Source organism: Numida meleagris, chromosome Z, assembly GCF_002078875.1.
Source record: "Numida meleagris isolate 19003 breed g44 Domestic line chromosome Z, NumMel1.0, whole genome shotgun sequence".
NCBI classification, from domain to species: Eukaryota; Metazoa; Chordata; class Aves; order Galliformes; family Numididae; genus Numida; species Numida meleagris.
The window spans coordinates 42,727,814-42,740,503 of NC_034438.1; the positions used below are offsets into that span (position 1 = coordinate 42,727,814).

At 41.7% G+C, this 12,690-nt stretch overlaps 1 protein-coding gene across 1 annotated transcript in view; it reads left to right on the forward strand.

Annotated features, from left to right (window-relative positions):
- Positions 1–11,320, forward strand: part of ERCC6L2 (ERCC excision repair 6 like 2) — a 135,606-nt gene extending 124,286 nt beyond the window's left edge. Inside the window, exons 19-20 of the transcript XR_002433111.1 lie at positions 525–722; positions 11,007–11,320. The gene's annotated coding sequence lies outside the window, so the exon portion shown is untranslated. The remainder of the gene's footprint in view (positions 1–524; positions 723–11,006) is intronic.

The window sequence follows — 12,690 nt, forward strand, 5'->3', positions numbered from 1 at the left end:
TTTCCAAACCCGTTCAGTCCTTATTCTTGACAGTTTTTGCTAATGACTCTATTGAATGCAGTGATGGTACATGAGAGGTTTGGGTGGGTGGGCAGAGAAGATGGATATAGCTGTTTTTCCATCAGAAAATAGACTAAATCACAATGGGACTGCTGGAACTAAACTGGTCACCCTGAGTGCAATGTCTCTTGAGTCTACTTTTGGAAACGTACCTTGTTATGCATATGGGATGAAAAACTCTACCCTGGAAAAACACAGAAAGTAAATATTTAAAGAAAAAAACCACAATGAAACCAGTGCCTTGTGTTTATATTTCCATGGGCCACTGCCAAGTATCTCTCAGCCTATTACCCATCTAATATTTAGTGTACCATATGTTTTTTAAACCAGTGGATTAAACTCCTCCATGGTTGTGAAAAACATCAGTGCATTTGTTCTGGACTTCCTCTCCCGGCATTTGTTGTTAATTTACAAGTTTCTCACATCCCTCTGACAATTTCTGTCTGTCTGTTTACATGTTTCAGATTTCTGATGGAATGCATATATTGCTCTTACTGCCACCCAGGATCTGTTGCCTATTATCCCCAGGAACACTGAATGTCTCTCAGCTGTATTTCAAAGGACATTTGAAAACACAGGCCAGAAGTATCTGTGGTGCCCTTTCAGACTCAAAGTCCTTGATGTTCGCCTATTGGTGCTATGAGCACCATCTCTCTTCAAAGGTAGGAAGAGCATCAGGTCTCAACTTCTCTTCAAAGCTCAAGAAAAATCTTAATTTAAATATTTTTGAATGAGGAAGAACAAGAACCAAACTCTCTTAATTTTAACTTAACCTCTGTCACAGCTATTTTAGTCACATGCTTCACTTTGTGATGTTTGGTAGTCAAGTGTCACCTCTGAAGACAGCTAAGGAGCTGCTTTTTTACATATTATGTTTCTGTACACCTCAGCAGAGCTGGTGGTACACACATCTTCTCAGCCTCAGAAGCTCAAGCCCTTGGAGGCACAATGACCACGGCTACCCGTTTTTGCTCTTATCATCTCTCTTGCCTGTAAGTTGAGACAGTGGTTCTATAAACTGCCACTTGTATGGGCCTATGAATTTTACTGCAACATTAATACAATGCACAGCTTTGAACCTCTTTTAGGTTTCTGATGTCTGTGCTGAGGGTTAGAGAACTTGACTGAAATGTAAATAGTTTCCTGTGTGGTTTCTCATTTCCCTAGAATCAGAAAACGTGAAGCACAAACAGAACTGGTGTCAAGACTACCACAAGCGCGATCCTCCTTTTGAATGTATAAGCAAATGGTGGTGCATTTATAATGACTTGCAGGAAATACTCTGGAGAATGAGTTTGTTAGTGAAAACCTGATAGGAGAAGCAAGTATTAACAGATGGCACACTTTTACTTGTGAATGTGACTGTTCTCTGCAGTAATCCTATTGTTAGAGGGGCACTTGCCCTCACTGGATTCATATGGGAATGGCACATGCAACACACATGTCAAGCATCACACAGTACCTAATTCTGAGTCCTGACTTCAGAAAGAGCTGGACAGGAGTGGCCACCTCCACTTTTAGCAGGTAGCGAAGCTCATGCATGTCGTGTGCAGCTACAGGTTCAATGCCGGGACATATGCATGCTCACTCCCCTCTCTTGATTGTATCAGGACATCTTGCTTCCATATGGTGCCCCAGACAACATGGGATGCTGGGAGCTCTCTCATTTGGGTTGGAGAGAGGATGATGCTGTCACTTTAAACCACAAAAGCAATCTTTTTCAGTGTTACATGGTGGGTGAGTGCTCCTTTCTGACAGGAGGGCAAGCAGCAAGCTGTGTCTAGATATACTGAAAACGCATTCGTTTACTGAAAGGAAAAGCTCTGACTCAGCTTTTGCAATGTGATAAATATTTGGTTGTCACATTACCTAACCTGGAGAAGATTCCATCTCTTTCTGGGAACCAAGGCAATGGGAAAAATGTCAAAAAATAATTGTTTTAAGCAGGAAAACAAAGTAAAATTCTTCTCACTGAGATTGTTTCTGGCAAGAATATTAACTGGTGCTCAGCTATTCATAAGGGCTTAGAACAAAATTCCCATTGATTTCAATGACATGTCTGGTTTCTGTGGGAATTAGACCCTTGAATTTTTTTGAGGAGCTAGCCTGTCTTTCCTGTAGCCTGAGCCTTTGATAGAACACAAGGCACTGAGAACTATCTTGACATCAGGATTTTGTTTTTACTTTATTGATGCTGCCCCCCAGCAAGGACAGTGTTTGAACTGCTAGTCAAGACGCAGAGTCGAGGTTGCCTGAAAAAATTCTCAAAGACACATCACTGCCTAGTTGCCACTGCTTTCCAGAGCCTCTGCTGACCTGCTTTGCTCAGGCAGGACCAGCACTTTCCATCAGAAGGATGAAGATCATGGAGAAAGCCATCTTGTTCAGACTGCATCACTCTCACTCAAAGCCTACGATTTTCTGGTTGAGGCTCTCCTTTTTTCCCTTCATTTTTGACTCTCTTTTCATGCCCTCTGTCAGTAAAAGATACAGCAGCACAACTTCTTTTTGTGAAGAAAGTCTGAACATAAACACAGTTCTTACTTTGAACTCCACAAGGAAAGTTCCTGGCAATCCCTGGATACAATCTAAAGAGCGCACCCAGAGCTGCAGCATTTACCAGGGTGAGGTTTCCATCCACATTACATCTATCTTTTTACTGGGTGTAAATCGTGGCAAGAGAGATTCATACCTGGTTTTCAGAAAGTGTTGCTAATAGTAGGATTGTCACTGGTGTGAATCTTCAGGTGAGACTGGGGATTCCCAGCATTGAAAGCTGGGGAAATGTTGGTCAGGTGCAACATAACTGTGAGATATCTGGGCCTTACCAAGCCCCACTAACAGCTTTCATGCTTTCAAATGCAAGCTGAGTAAAACTCTCACTTACTCCATGTAGCTTAAGAGAGAAGAATCAGCATAACACAGCAGTGGGAAGGACATAGTTTCGGCAGTACACAGCGGGGGGTCAGCCTCACACAGCCCACATGCGCCTGCAGCATACAGATGGGCCTCTCACAGTTGCGGGCCCCACAATGCTCCTCTGCTGCCACAGATGCCCACAGGCACATTTAAGAGTCAAAAAGGCACCTTTCCCACTGGGGACCATGCCTGTGGTGTGTTACCTGACCAGCTTCACATCTAAAAGGTCCCCATTTCTCCCTCACACTCTCTCTGTTGTTAGGCTGGGACTCAGTCCTGCGGCAGGAGAAGGTGGGTGAAGAGCTGGGGTTGCCCATCTCAGCCCAAGGGCATGTATGCACACATGTTCAAGGGGAGCTTGCAGCTGAGGTTTTAGACTATCCCTGCCTCCAAGGCTATCTCATTTGTTCTCAAGGCAAGAAAACTGCTGTGAGGTCGCTAGTGGACTTTATGTTCGTGGTATGATGAGAAGGGAAAGTACATTGCCTGTTTCCACATTGAAACAGAGGGTTTGTGTCCCTGAGAACACAAGAGTTGGCATCCTCTTGACGGAACAGCCACAGAAATACAAATGTTGCTTTAAAATTACATAGGCAACATCTGGTCAAAGAGCTGCCCAAAGAAAAGACAGGTGTTTGTTCTCATGGGCCCTCTTCATGTCACAGCTCGTCTGAATATTAGAAGGATCATTTGCGTGTGCAGGGAGAAGAATCAGAGTCACATTGTTCTTTGCTCTCTTCGTCCTGTTAGAACAAAGCAAGGAGTCAAACTTGAATCTACAGAGTGGAGGAGCAGCCAAAATGCCTGCCTGGGAACCTGTTTGCATTTGTAACAAGTGCAATGTTAATTAAATTGAAATGGATTTATGGACATACTTTCTGTGCTAGTTTGCTTTTCTATGAAACTTTGTTTCAGGAATAGGGGAAAAAGAGGAGAGTCATCCATTTTGTGTGTCTGTGTGGCAATTGGAGCTCATTTACTTACCACTCTAGGCTCCTCCGCATGCATGCTGCAATTCACAAAAAGATTGTTCACAGTACAGAATATTACAATACTTATTTGTTTTCTGCCTTTGTTTTCTAATTGGAAATCAGATAAGAGAAATAAAGCATTGATACTATGAATACAACTTGGGATTTAGCTAAATGAAAATATATTATTCCTATGGACAGCAGCTCCAAAAGTCCACTGTCATTAAATTATATGTTATCTCATTAGCATTCAACATCACTTCCGCAGTCTACAATTGCTGCTTTACCCTGTGAAGTGTCTGCGTGAACACAGCATAGAAAATCTCTGTATTTCTAAATCACCCTGTATCAAATTTGTTCAGTGATAAACACAGAGAATAGGCTTTCTGCCCTACCAGCCTGTGCTTGTCAGACTGAGGGATACACACAGCACATTCAGCTTGGATCTGTGAGACACAGTATATGCACACCCACATTCTCAGTCATTCTCCAGAGCGGAGATAAACCTGGTAGAAAAGCATACTGAAAAAGAGCAAATTTAAAAAAAGAGAAAGTAAGAGAGAAAGGTGAGATTTAGGCAATGAGATGGCTAGAACTGCTGTGTATCTTATATCATTCTTGCCTGGTTGGGTTGCAAGGAAGGCCATCTAGTCAGTCATAGAAGTTATCTTGCTCTGAATTGTCCACAGCAAAAGCTGGGGGTTGCACTGAGCAGTCTGGGAAGGCTGGCACTGTAGTCTGTCACAAAAGTTAGATGCTATGACCAGGAAGGCCACTCTGTAGTTCTCAATGCACTCTGAGGCCATTAGGAGCTGGGAGGTGCTGCAGTATCTGGCTTCTGGGAAGGAACCGGGGCTTCTGTCTCCCGCTGAGTCCTCACATCAATGGGTGGGAAGGGTTGTCTCCATTGGTCAGGAGAGGGAGTCTCCAGTGCCACCAAGACAGGAACTTGGCTAAAGACAGGAACCTGAAGCCCTCAAGATTTCTACAGTCAAGATGTGGCCTCTGGGAACAGAATTGTCTCCCTGCTTGGAAAGGGATGAGAAACAGGTGAATGAACCACCTCTGTACCCCATCATTCCCGCATTCATAGAATCATCATAGAATCATAGAATGGCTTGGGTTGGAATGGATCCAAAAGATCATCAAGTTCCAACATTCCTGCCACAAGCAGGGCCATCAACCTCCAGATCTGGTACTGGATCAGCTTGCCCAGGATCCCATCCAAACTGGTCTTGAACACCTCCAGGGATGAGGCATCCACAGCCTGTCTGGGCAGCCTGTTCCAGCACCTCACCACTCTCTATATGAAGAACTTCCCCTGACATCTAATCTAAACCTTCCCTCCTTGAGCTCAAAACCAATCTCCTTGTCCTATAACTATCTACCCAAGTAAAAAGTTGATTCCCCTCCTTTTTATCATCCCCTTTTAAATACTGGAAGGTTGCAATGAGGTCTCCTTGTAGCCTTCTCTTCTCCAAGCTAAACAAGCCCAGCTCCCTCAGCCTGTCTTCACAGGGGAGGTGCTCCAGCCCTCTGATCATCTTCATGGCCCTCCTCTGGACTCTCTCCAGTAGCTCCACATCTGTCCTGAATTAGGGGCCCCAGACCTGAATGCAGTACTCCAGGTGGGGCGTTATGAGGGCAGGGTAGAGAGAGACAATCACCTCCCTCTCCCTGCTGGCTACCCCTCTTCTGATGGACCTAGGATACCACTGGTCTTCTGAGCTGCAAGAGCACACTGTTGACTCATGTTCAGTTTTTCATCCACCAGGACCCCCAGATCCTTCTCTGCAGGGCTACTCCTAAGGTGTTCTTCTCCCAGTCTGTATATGTATCTGGGTTTACTCCAACCCAAGTGCAAAACCTTGCACTTTGCTATATTGAACCTCATGAGGTTCACACTGACTCACCTTTCAAGATTGTTGACGTCCCTCTGGATGGCTTCACTTCCTTCTAACGTGTCAACTGCAGGTTGTCAAGTGACATACAAAACATGAAACAAAAAGTGGCTGCTAACTTGACATGCCCAATGCAAAATAGCATTTTCCACAACCTCTTAAAATGCATCTCTGTACACAAGATCTCTTGCTCATACAGATGCTAGTATGTGACATATATGGATGATCTCTTAAAAAGAAGGATTGTGGCTACGTTGACGCGAGATCACTTAGTTACCTCTTCCAAAATGGGCGATATTTATTCCAGTTATTTGTAATCAAACCTGTGTGAGCCTAATTCCAAAAAAAAAGAACAGTACAATACCAAATGACTTTAGGGTGCTTTGGAATGTGTTATTTGGTACTCTTTCACTTATTTCCTCTTCTTCAGTTATGTCAGTAGTGGCTTGATCTACCACCTGAGGACTTTTTTTTGCACATGAAAAAATCTGACAGCTGAGACTTACTTTGCACCTTTCATTAGCATTCTGAAGTTCTATCCAAAATGAAACACTTATTATGTGTGGATTCCTTTTTACTTTTCTGTGTGTGTGGTGGTTGGGCTTAGGGGTTGGGTTTTTTTTGTTTGTTTGTTTTTGTTTTGTTATTTGTTGTTGTTGTTTTTTGAAGGGGGGGGTGGTTGGTTTTGTTTGTTTTAGTTTGGTTTTGTTTCAATCAAGGTGGATGCAATCAAGGTAAATGTTGTGAGAAAGTGAAAATACTGAGTGGAAGAGTAGAAATGTGTCTTATTCCCAAGGGCTGGGTTTGTGTTGTGAGTAGTTCTTTCATTTGTTTTTCTTTTTGTAAGAATTTCATCTGCAGAACATTAGAGTTCTTTTGATTCCAAACACTAATGAAATCAAGCAAAACTCATACCTAAGAGTCTACCTCTAGACATGTTGGGGCACAGAGTGATTTGCAAGGGCCTAGTGTTCAGAGAGGAGAATTGTAGCAACCTGCTTGTCTTTGCTGCTGCCTCTGAAATATTCCAGAATTTGAGCCCTCCCAGCCTGTGTGCTTAGCTTTGTTGCCCTGATTGTTTATTGGAGAGAGGGGCTGATTCCTGTGAGTAGAGTCTTTTTCAATTTATTTATAAACAATTGCACTAAGAGAGGAGGGAAAGCAATGAACCACTACCATCAGTCATCATGGTTATTTCATTATTTATGACATCTTCACTAAATCAAGCACTTCTAGAAGACAGCTTTGTTAGACATCCAACAAAAATGTTAGGTTTAGCTATGGTCTCTATATGCAGGACACTTCTGGTAACAGATTTCATCTGCATCTTTTCTCTCACTGTGGTTGAGGTTCATCAATCCACTCTCAAAACAGGCAAATAAGTTTGGAGTGGGAAACAATGGGGAAATTTCTGTGATCTCTGGCTCCTTTCAGTACTTTTCTCTCAATGCACTTAGTGCAATGAAGGCACAGGCAATCGCTATAGAGCACTGTTTTCAGGTAGCAGATAGGCAGAAAGACCAACAGGTGAAGAAGTTTTCAAATATATAAATCACTCGGACTTCGTAGATCCTGCAAGCTTTCCCAGGCTCCCAGTATAGGTAGTGGAGAGGGGGAAGGGAGGAGGGAAGGAGAGGGGCAGAAAGTCATACAGATGAAGAGTTCAAAGAGGAGATTCTGGAAGTATCCTAGTTTGACCTGACTTTGTCTCAGTGACTACATATGGAATTAAGGTCCACTATCTAGCTGATTTAGTTAACTAGGAGTTTATATTTGGATGATGTGAGTATCCATGGCTTTGTCAAATAGAAGTATTTAAAAATCCATGTGCTGTGCTAGCTGATGTAAAAAGTTCCTACTTGATCTGGAGAGAATCTGTTGTAACTGACTGTTTTTTCCTGATTCAGCTCAACATCAGCATAGGAACAAGAGACAGAGGGGATGCAGTAAAAATGAAAATCAATCTGGTTTGTATTCTTATTTGTGTACCCTTGACAAAACAGGTACAGATTCATGACTTTGTTTCTCCCTTTTACACCAAATACAGCTTCTAGTCCAGCAAGGAGGCAGGCTGACAGCAGGGATTCAGACAATACTCCTCCGGTTTTGCTGAGGCTGATCACTGACCTGGACCATAATAGGTTCATTTGGGAAAAGACAAGGAAAACCAAAGCGTCCTGTGGTGGCTATTTCCCAGAATCTTCTTTTTGAAAGTGACAGGAAAAATGGTTTTGAAATCACCTCCACCATGGACTTCCCATCAGAAGGCCAAATACTAACAGGATGTAGTAATAACACCATTTGGTCACCAGTTATTTGTAGGCTGGGACTTAGTGGGTGGCATTGGAGCTCTCCGTAAACTTTTTCATCTTGTAGTTGCTTTTAGCTGCTGTTGTTTTTTTTTTTTCTTGTTCCCTGGCGTGGTCAGGAAAGGGCGGTGGTGGGAGGATACAGCATTCACAGCTAAGCTGAGACATCAGTCAGTTTATTTATTTAAACAACAAACATCCAGCATGCCAGGACGCCAGTGGCAGAGGGCAGCTCCTGAAGGAAATAAGACAGTGTGTCTTCTAAAGCGCCCACCCACGTTGCCTGAAAGTGTTTAGAAGTGCTGATTCCTTGTGAGGAAATGACAGCTTGTGTGTCCAGAGACACCACAGGATATGCATCAATGTGTGTGATGCGAGGATCACACAAGCTGTTTGCAAATGGCCAGAGGCAAAATTCTGCTTATTTTCCCTTTATTTCCTTCACCCCTCTGCCTCCCACCTCTCAGCCTGCTTTTGGGGTCTGTCATTCTTCTCACCATCCTGTGTACAGCTGGCATTAAGCAGCAGAGCCATCAGATGGAAGGAGAAGGGGTTATATAAACAAACAGAACAAGAAGAATACTTTTAGGAGCAACATCAAACCTGACCTTTTGTTATACAGCAAAAAGTAACAAAGATGTTCTTGGGAAAACAAAGATGTTCCCCCTAGCTGAGAGGGGAATAAACACAAATCGTTGAACTGTTGTGCCTGCATGGAGCTGACCAAGCAGTGCTTTGCTTTCTTACTAGGGCTCTGAACTCTGCTGGACTATAAAAACGTGCATTGTCCTTGTCATTATAAGAAGGCTGGTAACACCAGAATCCAGCTAAAATGAAGCAAAACTAATCTTATACTATCTGCTGTTTTTCTAGCAACCCTTGAACTTGTTTTTCTGCTGACAGCTCCTCAGCATGGCAACATGTGACACCAGCATTCTGTGATCTCTGCTACTTGCCAGCTGCTTTTCCAGAATGATGTAAAGGTGTTGACTTTGACCTAGAAAGCCCTCAATGGCATCGGATTTTCTCCTTCTGCTATATGTGACCAGCAGAGATCAACCCAGATGCTATGTTTAATGGAACAGAGCTGTCAGAGCATTAAGGATCCCTAAGGAATGGCTTAAGTTCCTCCATGCCCACTCCAAAATAACCTCCTGACTTCCAGGCAGACTGGGAAACAGCAAGTCATTTCTTCTGGGTCTTGTCACAAGCCTGGTGCACACTAGAAAGAGAGCCAGGGAACCAAGAAGTTTAATCCCGATCTTCTAAACACCAGCTCAGCTGCACTGTTAATAGGGTCCATAACTACCTGGGCTTTGACAATACAGTCCCAACTGCAATTCAGTTTTACCTGCCTTAGACTTAATTTATATTCCTAACCTAATTTTAGGAGCACAAAATTTAGACATCAATATTTATTATTGAATTAATGTACTTATAATTTAAGATTGCTGAGATGAACTATTAGATGGGCCTTCAACAGCAGTCAGTAGGGAGGAAGTTTTGTGACCTATCACAGGGTGAAAGAAGCCATGTCCCAGAACTTCCTTCTTCTCTTCACTGCTCAAAGATAGTGTCAGGAAAAGATTATATGCATCTGAAACATAAATAAACTTGAAGAGAGAAATCTCAGGAAACGGGTCACATCCAAATGATTCATTTTTTTTTTCTATTTCCCTTTAGAAAACATATCTTTCCTTGGTGTATATTCTTTACCAAAAAGTTAGTCTTACCAACACTGTACTCTTACCATCCTCAGCTGTTAGGTTGAGATCAACAGCAGTGGTTACCCATCTTTTGCCAACATGTTTCTTAAATAGTTTCTACATCTGGACTTTAGAGTTTACTAGATACAGTCTATCTAATTCACTCTTCTTTTACAAAACCATGTGCAGAGATCCCCTTCTCTTCTGTATTCTTGTGAGAGGTAGACAAACTACAGCTTATTCTCAAAGCACAGTTTCTTGTGTGGTTTTGAAATATACTAGAGCAGGAGCAGCACCCACTTACTTACCAGGGGATCAGTGAAAGCAAGTCCTGAATGTGCCATCAGAGCACAGCAGTCTAGACTCCTCTAACAAGAGCACTTTTCACTTTTCCCACAAAACAGCACAGCAAACGACTAAATACTAGGTAATCTGCAGTGAGCTTCACAGATTTTTCTTATAATACTCACAACCTCACTTTCACAGCTTAACATGGGGATACTGGATGACAGAGGATGATCTGTTTGGAGCCAGAAAGGCCAGATTTCTGTGCATGTATGCGCATCCACAATTGCGTACATATTTCTTTAGGCGTGAGGAATAAAACTCTAAAATAAATTAATTGAACCATTGGAACAAATGGAAGAGGGACAAAAAGAATTGATTATTTGCCCTCTGCCCAGGCTATGACAATTTATAGAAAAAGTTTATTGATAAAAGAGATCAGTCTACTTCATAGATAATGTTGTCTGACAGCAGGTCACTTCTACTTTTTCGCAATATCAATATCAGAAAGAGATGAATCCATACAGATCCTCTACAGGCTCAGTGAGAGTTCTCCTCTCCATAAGGAGCCATGGCATGCACACTCACACAAACAAACACACACACACACACACACACACACACACACACACACACACAAAACCCACTAGCTAGTCTGATACCTCTACATATAAATATATATAAAAATAAATATAAATATTATAAAGATAATTATAAAAAATATAAATAGTATAAATGGTAAAGATATACAAATGTTAACATACACATCCAGACATTCAGACTAACTGCATATTCACAGAAGTATAACTGGTTAATGAGGTTCATCAAGAAGTGATACTCTTCTCTTTCTTGCAGCTGGCTCTTCAAGAAGAGGCCTCAAATAAACAGCAACCTTCTACTCCATGAAGATAGCTTGACTCTTTTTTCAAAAACAAGATTTATCTGCAGGAACAGTCTCCCATGGCTGAACAGCGTCTCCTAGATTCCTACTTCTGCACAAGGTCTGACAAGTGGTGTGGTGTTCTACTATCAACCAACTCATCTATTCTCTAGTCTTCAGGCTTCTCATTTGCATAACTCAAGTATCTACATGAGATGTAACCCTGCATCCATCCCTGCACAGAATGTATAACTTTATGCACCAAGAGATGAAACCTCTCCTAATAGTGCATTTTGAGTCTTGTTTTTTTCAGTTGCTATTTGTTATGCATGGATACTGATGCTCATGTTGCATTGCTGAAGCACCAAGTTATCAGTAAATGATTTCAAAAAAAAAAAAAATATATATATATATATCCAGAACCGCTATCAACAGCACAGGGCATTTGTAAACTCTGCTACCTTGTTTTGGATTGCTGAATATTTCACCAAGCAGACAGTCTTAATGGTCTGCTTGAACTGTAGTAAATAAGAGCTCCCAGGATTCATTAATAAATCATAGCCCAACCTTTTCTTAGTGTAAATTAATCAGAGCACCAGATATCACTGGGGGGAGGAGGAGAAAATAGAACAGATTTTTAAGCTCACATTTTAAATCCTGCGGACTAGTGCACTTTCCCTACCTGAAGGAGAAGGTACTTGTATTATTTATGTAGTAATGACTGAATCTGAACACTTGGCTTTTGTCCTCTAGCTGGCAAATTTTGACCCTTTACAAACCGATTCATGTGAGAAACAGTGAGAATTCTGTTTGCTTGCAAGCTTCAAGTGAATAACAAACTTCTAATCTGGTACAGACAGTGGCATATATTTTGTTTATGCCTTGCATGTTATATCAGTATCTCTCCTCATGGAGAAAAGAGGTGGACTATGAACATTTGAAATTTATCTGTGCTCCAGTAAGTTATTGCCTTTAGCCCACCCCATATATGCGGGAGTTACAAAGAATTAAGGAAAGTGTTATTTGCAAACAAACATTTGTCTCCTACACATCATACGTGCTTCTTAGTGCAGCTCCAACTTCTATAGAGAGTGTTTTGACTGCTGCATTTCTCTGGATTTGTTAGATAGCATGTGATCCAAGTATCAAAATCAGACTACTTGTTTTGGAGCTAGAGTGGAAAATCTGACTAAGAAATGGTAGAGCAGATTCAGACACAGATGATGAACAGTTCTCCCATGTAATACAAAAACCCTTAATGCCTTAATCCTAAGCTATTTAGAACAAAACGAAGCTACATCATACTAATACACAAACTGTCACTCAAGCATGAAAATAGATGATTGTAAAAATGAGCTGTCAGCTCCCATTTTGAAGATTTAATGTTGTGGAAAGTCTGCTGAAATCTGTGTGGCATGCAGATAAATTCCAGTTGTCCAAGTAGCTCCAGGACAATCCAAGAGTCTTGATTTCAGATAAATTCAAATATTCTCTGAGTTTTAGAACTGAATGATATATACGATATCTTGGTAGCCTGACATTTGATAACATTTATTCTAAAACATTTGAGATGACCACTATGTTGTACTATTGATATCTCTATTATGGATTTACAGTACTATCGAGTGAGTTCATTTTTTCAGACTCTTGCAGTCAGAG